The sequence below is a fragment of the Eublepharis macularius genome, chromosome 13, assembly GCF_028583425.1.
Source record: "Eublepharis macularius isolate TG4126 chromosome 13, MPM_Emac_v1.0, whole genome shotgun sequence".
NCBI classification, from domain to species: Eukaryota; Metazoa; Chordata; class Lepidosauria; order Squamata; family Eublepharidae; genus Eublepharis; species Eublepharis macularius.
In genome coordinates, this window is record NC_072802.1 from 22,562,386 (window position 1) to 22,579,106 (window position 16,721).

Here is a 16,721-nt window from a genome sequence, read left to right on the forward strand (position 1 = left end):
TGGTTCGTATTTCAGTTCGTGCCCATCTCAACCTCCTAACATTTTGTGATTGCCCCGGTTGCCTTGGCAGCCATTTTGATGGTGGCATCCTCAAACTTCTAAAGGTTGCCCACAGGCTCAACAATCCTGGGGACCCCTGATTTAGAAACCTCACATGAAAGCCCAATGTTGATGTATGTTTGATGTCTGTGAGTTGCTAGTATGAGAAACCTCCAAGATCATTTATTTTTCAAGTTCAGAAGTGTTTACTTATAACAAACACCTTCCTTGAGATAAGCTTTAGGAAGTTATACAGGATAGAATGGAGCAAAATAAGCAAAAAACTGCTAAGAGGATGAATTGAGGACAATGTTGTATGTATGCACCAAAAAACCCCAAAACCCAACCCACTTGAGCAAAAGCTCTAGGAGTCTCTCTACAGGAGTCCCCTCGGCATGTGTTTGTCAAGTGTAGAGAGACGCAATGTTAGCCAGAAAGCATAGTTTAAGACTGAGCCAGCAGACATCGCTCCTTGGAGGGTTTGTTAATTTCGTCTTTGCCTCCTGGAAGCCTTTGTCAATTTCACCCTTCCAGTCTAAAACTGAAATTGACAGAGTCTTTGGCTATCACAGGTACCATTGCATCTCCCGACACATGTTCCTCACACGTCAGATGTCTCTTGTAGAGAGACTCTAGGTGGAGGCAACCATAAAGAATCTCTTACCCTTCAAGTGGCTGCTGTCATGCTGCAAACCAGAGCACCTGTATATAAAAAATAAACCCTTCTATGGGGTGAACCAGTACATCTACTTGCCTCTCCCTGTCCAAGGCTCTGCCTGTATCTCTACAATACAAACATTACGAACACTATTTGGGAAGGTTTACATACATGCTGCTGGATTGGCTGGACCTTCCCTGGCAATTTCCCAAATGACAAAGACATTAAAAGGGATATCCCAAAATCCTTGTAAATTGACTGCCTATAAGCTCTGCTTTTAAATAGAAAAGAAGTAGCATTCCTGTGCCAAGAGAGACCAAATTTCATCACAGGCATCATTAAACACAGTTATGTAATCTTATTTTGCATACATTGCTTTACTTTATGTGATCTGTTTTTACTGCAGTTTTTTTGCTTTATGTGATCTGTTTTGGATCTGCTAGTTGTGGTTCTAGTGCAGTCCACTGAACCACCTACCCCCAGAACCACTGAAAATCTGATCCAGCAATCTTCTAGCTCTGGGTTTTTTACCAAGCAGCGCCCACATTCTTTCAAGCCTATCTCTGCAGCCACGAGGGCTATGAACTTTCTTTTTATAATTGACAGACCTAAGAAATTGAAATCTGCAGCATTTGTACAGTGCTTTCGTATAGGATTATATTGGTGTCATTCTCAGAACAACCCTGTATGCTAAGTCTATGTTGTTATCCCCCACATTGCTGATGTGGGCAGAGACAAGCCCTGAGTGAGCTTATAACAGAGATGAAATTCTCTACTAGGTGACACCAGAAATGGCCTATTTCAAATTCAAGGATGATATATTTAAATACACCTATGTTAATTTGGCCTCAAACACCCGTTACTGTGTCAAAGCCAAAGCAAAAGACCAGCCAACCAAGGAAGTTGAGCAATGTATCATGATGCCTGACGGCCCAGCAGGTAAGAGCAGGATCGGGGGGAGGGGCATAGCTACTGCTGCTCTGTTTTATAACACTTCTTCTTCCAAGCACTATTGAGAGCCAGTGTGCTGTAGTGGTTAGAGTTTTGGACTGAACATCTGAGAGAACCTGGTTCAAATCCCTACTTGGCCATAAAGCCATGGGTGAGGCTCCCCTTCTCTTTTAACCTAACCTACCACACAGAATTTTTGTTGAGGATAAAATGCAGGAGGAATGGCATGCAAGATTCTGAGTTCCTGAGATAAGGATGGGGTAGAAATGAAAGAATAGCTTCAGCTGGTGCAAAGTGCAGCAGCCCGCTTAGTAGCTGAGGTGGGCCACTGAGTCTGTATAAAACGCAGGGCTTGTTTTCAGCTGGAACGTGGTGGGACGGAGTTCCGGCACCTCTTGAAAATGGTCACATGGCCGGTGGCTCCGCCCCCTGATCTCCAGACAGAGGGGAGTTTAGATTACCCTCCGTGCCAGTGGCGCGGAGGGCAATCTAAACTCCCCTCTGTCTGGAGATCAGGGGGCGGGTCCACCAGCCATGTGACCATTTTCACCTAGGGCAATTTAAACTTTAAAAAACTCCCCCCTTGTTCCAGCTGACCCAAAGTGACGTCATTGTGCGGTCCTGAGTTCCACCCCCTCTTTTCCCAGAAAAAAAGCCCTGATAAAACCTATTTGGAGAACTTGGCGCTGGTCTCTGGTTTGTGTTTTAGTTCAGTGCAAAGTGCTGGTTGTTAAATTTAAAGCCCTTTATTGCCTGGGACTCACATACCTGCAGGACCGCCTCTTCCAGTACCAACCATTGTAATCAACAATTGGTTATTCCCTCTTGTGGAGTCCTTAGGTTGGCCACTGCTAAAGCTAGAGCTTCTCAGTGGGAGCTCTTATTCTGTGAAATAGCCTTCCTAAAACTCTTAAAAAGACCACCACATGGCATGAGATTCTGCTCTGTATAAGGTAGGGTTGTTCAGGAGTGCTTTTGACACTGACACCTCATTGTTGTTTGATGTTTTGTACCTCCTCCGTTTAGCTGGAAATGCCATGGAATCTGCATACAAAGCAGACGTTTTACCACTGAGCCATGGCTCCTCCTCAAATTACAGAGATTAGCAATGAGCCCCCCACACACCTAGGCTGGTTTAGGTGTGACCTCCTGTGACCCTTTGCTTGGGAAGGTGCTGCTCCAGACACACTATCTAATTGACCGTGAACCAAAATTTAGCAGCTTTTTAGAGCTGAATTAGTTGTGATGTTTGGCATGAGTGAGCAAAAACGTTTGGGAAATAGCTGGGAAACAAATTTTGCAAGCACCCAATTCGGGACTGCAGTGCAGAGGAGGGAACAGTTCAGCCTCCCCGATGCTCTTTTCCAAAACCCAAATGAACCAGGGTGGATTATTTGCTGCATTGTGGGGTGGCACGTGTATTAAATGCTACTCGTGGGACCAATAACACCCCCTCAAAGCTGTTTGGGATCAAGATAACTGTGAGGAGGGGGCTTCAGCCTCTTTCCTCTACGCCATAGCCCTGAGCTAAATTGGGTCCTGGCGTACTTGGGAACTTTGTATCCTGACAATGTTTTTCTGTAACGTAGATCAGGGTTGAGCTGGGGCTGCCCCTCCTGACTCATGCCAAATTTCTCAGCTGATTCAGCCGGAGGGCACTATAAGATCTTAAACATTGGTACTGATTATGCTCCAAGCAGTTTCTAACAGCTGATGCACATATCTGGACTGTCTGGTTTCTTTTTCCCTGCCGTTTCCCCCCTAAATGGGATGACATGGAGAAACTTCTGTGAGAATGAAGCAGGAAAAATAATAATGGCCAGCGATCTCTCTGTCTAGCCTAGTTTACACCGAAAGGCTCACATGGAGAAAATAAATGTCTTTGCAGTCTGCATGGGTGAACTGGCCCTTAACAGGTTAGCTTCCCTAAGCTGGAGCCACTGGGAATAAAGTATCCTTTAGAATCTTTTAAAAGCTTCTCAGTTTCTCTGTCATTGCAGCTGAAGATGCAGACGCATTTGCAGTGGCAACAGAGGGTTCACGTGGGAATTCTTGCACATTTTCCTCTGCCAGCTTCCACTTCCCCGATATTTTCCCCTGCCATACCACCGCAGAACTTTGTGAAGGCTTTATAGTGCCATTGCAGAAGAACTCCTGAGTGCGCAGGAGCACTGCCAGGGCGGTGTGATTGGCCATGGAGTGCTCCTGAGCTCCACAGTGGGCTGATTTTGGGCCTGTTTGGGGCTAAAATTGGGCTGGCGCAGAGCTCAGGAGCACTCAAGGGCTCATGTACCACTCCAGCAGCGTTCCTACACTCCTGTTTGAGGCCAAATTGGGCCCGTTTGGGGCTCATATTGGCTTGCTGCAGAGTGCAGGATAGCGCGACAGGATAAAAAGTGAGTCGTTGCCAATTCAGCTTGCTTTTTATATAGTAGGATCAGGGGTGCTGTGGAACCAAGCTCAGAGATGTGTCCTTTACTGTAACAAGCTCCAAGAGACTGAGAGGGGTGTAAGGCCTTGCAGTTTCGGGTTATATTGTATTTTTGTTGTTGTTGTTTTACAAAGGTATCTTATATCTGTGGTCTTCCAAATTCCTTAAAGAACCCTTACCTTAAGGAAAGCAGTCTCTTGCACAACAGGCTTCTTTAAATAATAGTGGCAATTGCTGTTGCATAGGAATGCCAGCCTGCCCTCATCTTTTGTCCCCCAGCCCTGCTCACCTGGATGGTTGGGGGGAGAGGCAGGCTGGGATTATGAAGTATGTGGCAAAATGATGGCTGTGCTCCAGAGACCCTGAAAAAGTCACTCCTGGTGTAAAACTGGAAGCTATGGGGTCCCAGCGGGGCCAAATTGGCCTGAAACATAGTGAAAATGATACATTTGGGGCCAATTCTGCCCCAAGGAGATGCTGTCACTTCTGGTTTTACACTGGAAGTGATGTCACCGGAGGCCGTCCAGAGAGGGCATTAGAACCGTGGATCAGGGCTCACTGCCCACCCTCTGCCCCCATCCCCTGCTGTGAAGGTAAGGGTGGGCTGGGAACCCTACTGTCGCACTATTGTAATGGTCTATTGCCACAGTCTCTTGGTTCCTCTAAATTCCCAGCATCCATTTTTTAAAGAAAAAGTAAGCCTCCAGCCCTTTTGTGGCAGGTATATAAGTGGGAAGGGTTCCGCCTGCCTTCTGGCTCTTGGGTTCCTAAAGACTGTCATTTGTAGCTTAAGCAGCTGGTAAATTTCACCACCGCAGATCTATGGAAAGCATAAAATGGAGTCCACGCATCTCCTGGAAAAGCCCTGACTGACTGAATGGAACGCAGATGTACTTAGCTGAAGAAATACTGCAATCCCTCCTAAACTTGGTTTTTCCATTAACCCTACTTTGTTCTTATCTAGTTGCAGGTGCCAATTGGCTCCTTTTTATTATGGTATCTGTCATAGTGATTGGACTCATCCTGTTGTTTGAAGTTGTCAGAGTCTTCTTCAAATACCGCACACAGCCAAACCCACCGAAAACCTCCTTTCCGCATTCACTGGTAAGTATAGTTGCCAACCTCTGGGTGGTGGCTGGAGATCTCCTGGAATTACAACTGATCTTCAGGCCACAGAGATCAGTTCCCCTGAAGAAAATGGCTGCTTTGGAAGGAATTATCTACGGCGTTATACACCACTGAGATCCCTCATCTCCCCAGACCCTGATCTCCCCAGGTTCCACACCCTACCCCCAAATCTCCAGGAATTGTCCAACCTAGAGTTGACAATCCTACATAAGTGAAGGGAACTGTTTCTCGTAGGGTGCAACTGCCAACATCTGTTGTGCCCTCTTTGATGAAACACTTCAGTTACCTAAGCAGGTTGGTGGCTCTGTATATGACATAAGCCTCTGGCTCACTTCTACATCTACAACTCTTCTGTGGAGCCCAGGGCTATGCTGCACGTTTAAACAAAAGAGCAGAGGCAGGGAATCTTTTTGGCCCAAGTGCTAAAAGAAAATTTGCAGCATCTATCTGTGAATATCTTGGTGTGCTGGAAAATAAAAGGGAAGAGCCCAGCTGGACTTGGCCAGACATACCTGGAGCAAGCAAGGCTTTGGTAGCACTACTGGTGCCTCAGGGGCTCACCTTAGACCCAGCTGGCAACTGCATGAGAGTGATAGGTGATTACCGGCATAGGTATTGCTGCTCTGCCAATTAAGAATATCTTCAAACATAGCCCTTTGTCCCCCTGCCTGCAGAGGGAAGGCAGTTGGTTACCGAAGGCCGGGCTTCTTTAGTGGCAAAAGCCTTTGGAATACCTCCCCCACCCCCTGAATCTCATCTAGTACCTTCTTTAACTGTTCTCTAGATGGTGAGGCCAAAACATTTCTTTTTACCAGGGCTTTTAACTAAGGTGTTCTGTAATTTTTGCTGTTTTTACAGTCTACTTTTAGCCTCAGGACTGTTATCTAGCCATCATTTTAGGCTGCTGAATGTTGTTTTGTGATGTTTTTATGCCTCTGGCTTGTTTTTATGGTGTGTTTTGTTATTGCTAATTCTTATGTCATGGGTTTTTTAAAAGATTTAATTTTATTGCTTTTACTTTGTGAGGCACCTCTGTAGAGGGAGGGTATAACATTGCCATACCTGATATGTAAGGAATCGGTTCGGATCACCTTCTCCCATATGAGCCTATCTGCCCACTTTGAACATCTTTGGAGGCCTTGCTTTGAGTGCCCCCACCATTAGAGACTAGATGGGTAGCAACCTGAGAAAGGGCCGTATTGGTTGTGGCACCAAAACTTTGGAACTCCCACTCCAGGGAAATTCACCTGTCTCCCTCGGTCATTGTCTTCCACCAGCGTGTGAAGACTTTTCTGTTTCGTTTGGCATACCTCCTGTAAACTGTTATTGGCCCTCTTCTCCAGCTGTGTTTGTTTTCACTGTATTATTAAATATTTATCTATAAGTTTAAAATTTTGTTTTAATGTTCTAAATGTTTTCAATGCCTTGATGTGCACCATCTAGGGTACCGTGTTTCGATGGAAAGGTGACATATCACTGTTTCAGATAGATAGATAGATAGATAGATAGATAGATAGATAGATAGATAGATAGATAGATAGATAGATAGATAGATAGATAGATAGATAGATAGATAGATAGATAGATAGATAGATAGATAGATAGATAGATAGATAGATAGATAGATAGATAGATAGATAGATAGATAGATAGATAGATAGATAGATAGATAGATAGATAGCACTACGGTCAACACCTCAAGAGTTCACATTGGTTGCTTAGGCTGGGGTTGCCAACTCTGGGTTGGGAAATTCCTGGTGATTTGGGAGGGGAGGGACCTCAGCAGGCAATAATGCCCTAGAAGCCACCTTCCAGGGCAGCCATTTTCTCCAGGGGAACTAATCTCTGTTGTCTGGAAATCAGTTGTAAATCTGGTAGATCTCCAGGCTCCACCTGGAGGTTGGCATGTCTAGGTGTGTTGCTGTCCAGCGTGCTTGCTGGGGATTGTGGACTCCTGCCCAAGAGGGAAACAATCACATAGAGGCGTCCAAGATAGGAATGCATTATTCCATTTTCAAAAATAAAAAGGCTTGCATTTTATAATATGCAGAAAAGCCTATTGAGCCAACTGACAGAAGGTTGGATTTTTTTATGGGGGAATCAGGAAACTGTCGGAACAAAGACTTGCTGCTTGTGTCCTAGCAGTGGCAAAAACATATGGCTACTCCATATTGTATGTCCCTATGATGACAGATAAACAGCTTTTAAAATGTAGGTTGCATGTGCATTTTTTGTGTGTGGATATTTATGGCCTGCTTTTCTCCACAAGGGGAGCCAAAAGTGACTTAGACTGTAAGGAAATTTGACATAACTTCATGCAATTATTTTTGCCATGTTAATAAAGAGTTTCAGTTGTGATATTTGCTAGCCATAAAGGAAGGGAGTCTTGTGAGGCCAGTAATTAGATTTCAAGCTATCACTTCATATTAAGCCTGGAGGCAAGTCTAAAATGTGTTAGGAACCCAGAAATTTCAATCATCCTGCATAAAGGAACCCAGAAATTTCTAAAATTTGGTTTAAGTGCTTCGTCTAACTTGCCTGTTCCAGCAGCTTCTTCTGCAAAATGACCTCACAAAGCTGCCATATGCTGAGGGTCAAACGAGACGTGACCGCATCCCTACGCCCAACACATGGACTCCGCCACCATTTTAAAGCCTAACACAGGTGACTTAAAAATGCCATGAGCCAACAGCATGGCAGGGTGAGGCACTCTTGTCCCTGCCCCCACCTTTTCAAATCCTAAAACAGCTAAGATGGCAGCTGTTTTGGCACTTAAAAAGGCACAAGAGGAAACAAGAGCACCTCATCCCCTTGTGCTACAGGATCAGGCCCTTGTGGATTTTTTTTAAAAATTGCCCATATTAGGCTTTAAAATGGTGGTGGCATTCACGTGTCGGTCACATGGATACTATTGTGTCTAGTTTGGCCCTGAGTCAGACACTTGGGGCCAAACTACAAGTGATACCTGACACTAGTTGGACACTTCTCAGCTTCCCTCAAGTTCTGCTGGGAAATGTAGGCAGCTTGGCAGAATGTTGGACATGTGACAGTTGAAAAGTCCATTGGACAGCAGTCAGAGCCAAGCTGCAAGACCAGGATGCCCACATTTCCCATCAAAACTTGAGGGGAGCTGACAAGTGTCCAACCTGTGTCATTCGTCACTTGTCGCTTGGCCCTTGGTCTTTCAAGGCCAGTACTGTCTACTCTGATTGGCAGTGGCTATCCAGCATCCAGAGGGGTCTTTCATGTCACCTACTAAATGATCCTTTTCAGGGCTTTTTTTCAGCAGGAACGCGGGGGAACGGAGTTCCGGAACCTCTTGAAAATGGTCACATGGCTGGTGGCCCCGCCCCCTGATCTCCAGACAGAGGGGAGTTAGATTGCCCTCCGCGCTGCTGGTGGCGTGGAGGGCAATCTAAACTCCCCTCTGTCTGGAGATCAGGGGGCGGGGCCACCAGCCATGTGACCATTTTCTCCGAGGGCAACCCACTGAGTTCCACCACCTCTTTTCCCAGAAAAAAAGCCCTGTTCCTTTTAATAGAGGTGCCAGGGGTTGGACCTGGTGCCTTCTGCATGCCAAGCAAATGCTTTACCACTGAGTCACGTCCACTGCCCTCAAGAACAAAGAGTCACTTCTGAAATCCTTGTTTGCTGAATTATTTACATTCTTTTGTCCACAGACATTTCTGAATCTAGAACCAAATGGGAATCCTTCTGTTCTGAGTCCCGACTTTCACTTGGAAGAGGATTGCATTGCTCTTGCCTCAGCTGAGGTGCTGCCATCTGAAACCAATACAGCCTTGGAGCAAGAGAGACTCCAGATAATGCCAAAGGGTTGCCATGCCCAGGTAACGAGTAACTACCATCCCAGGGGCTTTGATGCCAGCAATTGGAGCAGTGACTCCCTCTCCTCAGGAGAGCTGGAATATCAGAATTACAGGCCTCCTCCAGAGTTCAAGGAATTTTCTATGCCTTCAGCTCCCTCATCGACAAGACTCCATCTTGATGGCTCAGGGACGAGCCGCATCTTCCCGAACTGGGCATGCCAAACTAGCAGCAAAACTAGACTGGTAGGATGGTCATCTTCATCCCAGGCTGATATTCCCCTCAGCTTTTTGAAGCCACAAACTACAGTGGACATACTGGACAGTCCAGAGACATGTTTTATAAGCAGAGTGAGTGGGGCAGCCCAAGAGGTTCCAACCCAGCAGACTACTGAGTCAGAGGAGCATTACCAATGTCATGGCCTCCTCAAAGGTTCAGACCTTCAAGATGACTCCAGCCTGGAACTGAAAGACCCAAAGAGAATGAATTCCTCTGGCTATGAGTTCCGCCAGCCCATCCTGCCCTGTGAATGATAGCTCATAAACTGTAGTTATTAGTATCTGATTAGATGATACATTAAACATGAATATGGTCAGGGGGAACCACAATCCAATTTGTGCTTAATGCTTAGCCTGCCTAATCAGACATAACTGTGTCCACAGGTCCAACTTGGGGACGCTGTCAAGAACCAAGCCTGCTTCTTCTTGGTCAAACATATGCTAAGGCAAGCCTGTCTGGGTAGGCCTCCAAGAGGATTGGGGGAACTTGGAGAAACCCGGTGTAAAGCAGTTCTCAGAGAGAGAAGCCTGGCCATGTTCTGCAGAACATGGGTGCACGTTTGATCATGGGCGCACCAAGGCTGAGGGCTGGAGAGAGAGAACTTTGTCCCCTGCATTCTATCTCTGTAAGCTATCAAAGCCAGGTTGGGGTTAATTGTTCTGATGCATGTAATAATAATAATTGCACTTATATACCGCTCTTCTAGAAGGATTAGTGCCCCAGTCAGAGCGGCAAACAACGTCAGTGTTATCACTATCCCCGCAATACAGCTGGGGGGGCTGGGGCTGAGAGGAGTGGCTTACCCAACGCCACCTGCTGAGCTCACGGCAGTTGTAGGACTCGAACCAGCCCAACCACTTAACCACTATGGTACAGTATAGCATAGCTCACCTGCAGAGCGTTGTGCTCAAATGTCTTAGCAAGGTTTTGATTGATCCCCAGAGTCTACCCTTGTTGCTAGTCAATATGGGATAAAAATGGAGTTTCCAGTATGGCTCTTTGCTCTTGGACCAGCAGTTGGACAGGTTGCTGGCCCTTGGCTATCTTGATCTTGGACTAGTTTGGAGAGCTAGCCCTTGGAGTTCCTTTCTTTTTGGAGCTTTGTGGTTTGACTTTGGGCAAGGTAATGTCTGATTTATCAGGTAGAAAATCCTGCTAAGTAACCTAGGAACTTTAGTTTAAGTAGTCTTTATTGTTTTACTTATCCTGTCTTTGCACACTTTCTATATATGTAAACTTTTTGCTCAGTTTTTAATAAATACATTAATCTTATGTGATACTACTGGGTTTGGGGCTTCAATCTGAGCCCAACGCCTTGGCCTGTTGGCCCAGCTACCAGTTAACTGTTGTAGTGGAACTCAACAAGCAAGTAGCCTACCTTGCAGGGCTGACTTGATGAACTCCCAGTACAACAGGAGACTTCATTTTCTTGGTCTCTGAGGTTAGGGTTAGTCAAAGGAAATTGGGGGCAGTGATCTATCTTAGGGTGCAAGGTAGATCTTGCCCCTCAAAGCATGTTTATTCTTGAAAACCCACCCCTGGGGAACTGGGGGTGTTACCGATACCACGATTATTTTTAAAAGTTTAAAAGTAGAGCAAGGGCCTGATTCTGATTGGGCCTGCAACACAGTGGTCTGCAGGCCCGATCAGGCACTCTTGTTTCCCCACCGCCACCTTTTAAAGTGCCAAAATGGCTGCATCTCTGCCACCACTGCCAGTCAGACTAGACAATAATGACCTTGAAAGACCAGGGGTCTGACTCAGGGTCAAACTAGATGTGAAGTATTCATGTGTCCGACACATGGATGCTGCCACCTTCTAAAAGGCTGATGTGGGTGGTTTGAAAATGCAGCCATGAGACCACGGCCTGGTGGAACAAGATGCTCGTTTCCCCCTGTGTGCTTGTTCCCTCCAAATCTGTACTCCCCTCTCCCGCCTGCAGTTGTTTCAGCACTCGACAAAGCTGCGCTGCATGCTGTATCAGAATCAAGCCTTTGCAGTATTTTAAAACCACTGTAAAATGGGGGCAGCATCCACAGGTCCGACCTTATGGCTCCCATAGTATATTATGGCCCTGGAGGGGGGGGGGGAATCTGCAATGAAGGAATGCAGTTTGGGCATGGCCAGTGCCCTATACGCAGTTCTCTGATTGGGCAAGGTATTTCTGCTAACAACAAAGACCACCTTTTACATTTTGAGCTGGGAAAGGTGGCTAAGGTCTGCAAATCAAAGAGGCAACTTGAACACCAAGTCTAGATGAGTCACCTGAAAATCACAGTGTCTTAATTAATTAGTGCCTCAGTTTAGTAAATTGGCTATCTCTTAACAGTAAAGCTCAATTGAATAAATCATTGTTGTTAAGGGACACAAAAATTCTCTCTGAGGCTCAGACTTCAGTCCCTTCAGCCCCATACCACGCCTGCCATTCCCCTGGCCACTGGAGGGCTTTTTCAAGCACAGATTGAGTTGGGAGAATTCTCCTGATATATTTTATGGAGACTCCCTTCCTTTGGCTTTGGCATGGGCAACTGTCATTGATGGGGGGACAATAGATCCTAACTCGCACCGTGACTGTTGTTTGTTCAAAGTCTCATTAGAATGTACACATATGGTGGAAAGACTCTGAAACTGGGATTTCCAGGGGGAATGTGGATAGAGCACAGGAGAAGTTCCGGGATCTGGTTTGGCAGAGAGTCAGCAGGGGCGTGGAAGGATCCCTGTATTACTTTTGGACCAATTGTGTCCTAGTCCTTATTTTGAACTAGTGCTGCTTTTGGACTTCTGCTTTTAACCAGCATGTTGGTTAAAAAAAAAGAAAACCAAGGACACTGGAAATCTCTCGTTTTCTCTCCTCCAAAATGCACTGGATCCATGAAACCTGCCTGGAATTTCTCACTACTCAGGGGATGGAGAGTGAAGAATAAGGCAGAAAAAGCAAGATGGCCAATCTCAACTGTGCTGTGCTGAACAGCCTTGTCTGTTCAGTTCCATAAGGGGTAAGCACAACATCCAGGTGTGCCAAGAAAGGTGTTGGACTGTAAAAAGGTCAAACATCTCTTTGGAAGGGTAATAGATTGGCTAACTGCTGAGTACCTGTGCCTGTGTCATTGGACTTCTAGCCACTGCTCTCAGGTGCTTTTTTGATCTTCTCCTTTGCTTTGTACCTGCCAGAGCAACAGGGTTTGGTGAAGAATTTTTCATCCGCTGATGAACAATCTGACATCCAGAAAATGGGAGCAAATTGATGGGACAGGAATAGATTTCATTAGGGTAAGCTACCAAAAGTGATGATGGGAGCTCTGGATCGAGATGGATGAGTGATCACACTCATCTGTCTGACAGGCATAGGATGTGCCACTGGACGGAAATGAGCCCGTCATTGTTGGAGTGAAAAATGAGTTTCTGAACAACTGCGGTGACTTCAAGTCTCAGGAAAGATGTAGGTTGAGTCTTTGTCCAGTTTTCTGCAGCCAGAAGGGTCACTAACAGACAACTGTTTGAGCCATGGAGCCCCCAAGAAGTACAAAAGCAAGAGTTAGTAGATGGGCATGCTTAGTTTGCAGTGCAGAGCTAGTTATCTGCTTTTCTGCTCAGTTACGAAGCTGACTTACTGGCTCAGACCATCAGTCCAGCTAGCTCAGCACAATCTACTTAATAGCTGCAGCTCTCCAAGGTCTGAGACAGGAAATTTCCCCCCCAACCCTTGTGGTCCGGTAAAGTAGACTTGCTGGGTATTGAACCTGGAATCTTCTGCATTGCAAAGTAGGAGCTCTGCTACTAAGCTATGGCCTCTCCCCAGTATGAATCAGATGTCTGGAATCTTTATCCTGGTCTGGTTGCTCTTGCTTCCTCTTAGGAAAATCGCTTCTCTCCTCAGCCCAGAATACTAGTTTTCTGGGTCCTGGGAATAAAGGAAAGCTTTCCCTCCACAGGCGGGGCAATTGCAATCTATGCAACTGCAATCTGTGCTCTCCCTCAGCCATTTTGGTGTGGCACTGAGATGGACTTGGTTTCCTGCTGATGCCAGGGAAGCAGGAATTCTAGACAGGAAGAGATCCACAAACCCATCAATGTGCAAAACCCATGGTATAGAAAGGTTCAGCAGGACGTGTCAATGGTGCAGTTTGAATATTTGGGGCTTAGCTCAGGGGGCTCTCAGCATCTTGGTGGGGGGCAGGTCTATCAACAAATGTTAGTCAAAAACCTTCATGTTCAGGAACAGTGTACCAGATTCTGGAATGAACAGTAGGAGAAGATGTTAGATACAATTCTGGGCCCTTGTTCTAATCCAGCAAGGTGGCTCTTATATTTTTGTAACATTATGGGGTCTCCTTCCAAACCTTCCTTTAATCAGTAGAGGTTTGAAGAATTGAGTGACACCGGGACCATTCAGGCAGATACATCCGTTGCACCTTTTAATATGATGTCTTGGGCTCCTGTAAGAACGAGTGATTCTGACAATCCCATCCTTTTCAGCTTGTATGGATTCTTGAATTCAGAAAGGAAGTGGGAGAAATACATTACCAAGGAGGTAGTGTTTGCTCCTGGGAAGTAGCCTCCTCTGCAGTGTTATAAGTGGAAAAAGTGGGTGGTGATCTTTGCAGAGAAGCATCTCAGGAAAAGGAAATGCTGGTTTGTATTTCATATTCAATAAAAAATGGTTGCGTCTGTTGAACTCTCCCTCCCCCTGCCCATCAATTCCATTCAGCCCAGGCCAACCTCATTGTTAATTTGGAGAGCCGTTGACGTCAAAATGCTCTTTTTCTCCCACAGGTTTCCTTGGCCAAAACAAACAGTGATGAACTCTCTGATGTCGTTCAAACATTTGTTAAGGGCTACCTGTTCAAGCGCCGATAGAAGGGCAACGTAAGGGGAACGATGGGGCATCAGGATGACAAACCATCACACTTCTCCTCTTGTCATGGGGATGGATGGTTGATGCGCAAGATGAGAGTCCCTTGCAAGATGATGATAACATATTGATCGAGCAGAGATACAGAGATGAGAAGGGTATAAAGGAAGGCCTGTGTTTCCCAGGCATCCAGGCCACTGCAAGATCCTCATCGTTGGGCCAAACTGCAGTAAGGGAAGAGGACAGACAGAGATGCATCCCCAAATTCTGGCATACGCCGTTCTGACGCTTATAGCAGCTTGCTGTTTGAATGCCTACCCAGTTTACCCGGAAACTGACAGCACGCAGGGTAAGGTCTGCTGCTTATCATTCCTTTGACTTGGGGTTGCAGTGGAAGTTGGGAGATGCTCTTGTAAGGGTTTCAAATTAAGTCACAGGTGCAAATGGTCTGTGTCCTCAGGAGATTTCTTGGGCGACTGACCAGAAGGAAGTTCATAGAACAAATCTGTGTTTTCGTCCTGGAAGCAAGATCTTTAAAACTCCTCTTTGCATGCCTCCACACAGGGAATAGAATCTTTGATTAATCTGGAGCTCTTTCCCTTATATTTAACTGACCAGTACCTTGGGTTGACTTGGTTCAGGCTAGATTTTATTCTTTTTGGGGGGGATAATCCTTACCCAACTCCCTTTCCCTGCAGTCACATGGCAACAGCAGGGAATTTCCTTCCCCAAGTGCTGTAGGACTCAGTTCAGGTTGGGACCATTGTGCTGGGGAAGGACAGGCCTCTGCCTTCCCCTGCACAATTTTCTTGATCCAGAATAGTCCGGGGGGTGCTTTTTGCCCTACTGCAGGGCTGCCTGTGCAGAATTCAAGGCACACGGAGTCCTGCAATGCGGTGATGAAAACCTTCTTGGGGAAACCTGACCAGACTTGCTGAAAAAAGTGTGGAGCAACTTCAAGTATAATGCAAGCCTATAATTGCATTGTTAGATCTCATTTCTCCATGTGTTCTCCCTGATAAATCAGTGGAACTTTTATGTTTGGAAACCATTTTTAAATACTACATTTAGATTTTGTACCTACGGATTTTAACTTGGTGGACAACTCAGTGGGGTTCGTACCCGATGATGTGCCTTCTGCTGGATTACGACAGTCTCGAAATATGAATTCTGCTCTCTCGGCACTGGAAGGAGGAATTAATCAGATGCAGAAGGCTGCACGATGGAATGGTTAGTGCAGGCAGGTGGTTTACAACCACCTCTTCTCTCTGTTTACTCTACCCCCAATCAGCAGCCCATTAGTAATGTGGCAGAATAACAGATTTCTAGCCTTCCATCTATGCTACGTTTCAGTTTTAGGTACCTAGTCCAGAGAAGCACAACTTTGTAAATTAACTCAGGTCTTCATTATGCAATTATTAGTAGTTGCATAGGAGCTGGCAACCACTAGCTTATCTTTATTATGTCATCAGTTGCATCTTTGCAATGAAGAAATGGAGGACAGATGCCAACATCAGATTCTTCAGTGGTAGGTTTTCAACTCCACAATAATAATACTTAGCACTTTCAAATCCAAGCAGCTCCAGTCAAAAGGATTATGTTGTTGATCATGAGAAAGCCTCTATCCAAGACCCCTGAGAGATACTGCCGGTCAGAGTAGACAGTGCTGTTTATGATAGTGCAAGAACCAGATTTGGGCCATTTCCACACATCTTACCTGTCGGTGGAACATCGCGCAAAAGACCCGGAAGACAGCGTCTTCTCACATGAAATTGCGCCAGGAAGACGCTGTTATCCAGGAGTTTTGCACGATTTTGCGCAAACCTCCCAGATAACAGCATCTTCCTGGTGCGATTTTGTGCAAGAAGATGCTGTCTTCCAGGTCTTTTGCATGACGTTCCGCAGGCAGGTAAGACATGCGGAGACGGCCTTGGTCAATGGCACCTTTGTGTGGTCATGTATGGCTTAAAGTAGTGATGATGAGAATGAGGTGTGCCGCAGAAGGAGCCCGTTTCAAATTTTACCTCTGTTGCAACCTCACTGATTTAGCTTAAGCAAAACTCTCAGCCTCCGCTCATCCTTATCTGCGATATGGGGTTAATAATGCTGCCCCACCTTTCAGAGCTACTGTGAGGATTAGAACAAGATGATGTATGTGTAGGACTATGAAGATGTAAAATGGTGTCTAAACATTTTATTATCAATTTGCATATGCTTAGCCCCCTGTTGTATGCAAAGGTATACATAGGAGGCGTTTTCTGGGAAAAGAGGTGGCGGAACTCTCAAGAGGGAAATGAGGAAGAAACACACGGGTTTCTTTGAAATAAAATTATTTTCAAGCACTATTGCCGAGTATTTTCAAGAGGTGCTGGAACTCCGTTCCACCGCATTCCCCCTGAAAAAAAGCGCTGGTATAAATAAGAAGCATGCAACAGCCCTTCTTGACAAAGGAGCCTAAGAGCAGAACCACAAGTGACAAAAGGCACAGGTCGGACACTTGTCAGCTTCCCTCAAGTTTTGATGGGAAATGTAGGCATCCTGGTCTTGCAGCTTGGCTC

At 45.8% G+C, this 16,721-nt stretch overlaps 1 long non-coding RNA gene across 1 annotated transcript; it reads left to right on the forward strand.

Annotated features, from left to right (window-relative positions):
* Positions 1–1,572: 1,572 nt before the first annotated feature.
* On the forward strand, positions 1,573–8,961 carry LOC129341038 (uncharacterized). The gene is made up of 3 exons (XR_008598086.1): positions 1,573–1,636; positions 5,044–5,183; positions 8,888–8,961. It is a non-coding gene; the product is annotated as an uncharacterized LOC129341038 (long non-coding RNA).
* Positions 8,962–16,721: the final 7,760 nt, after the last annotated feature.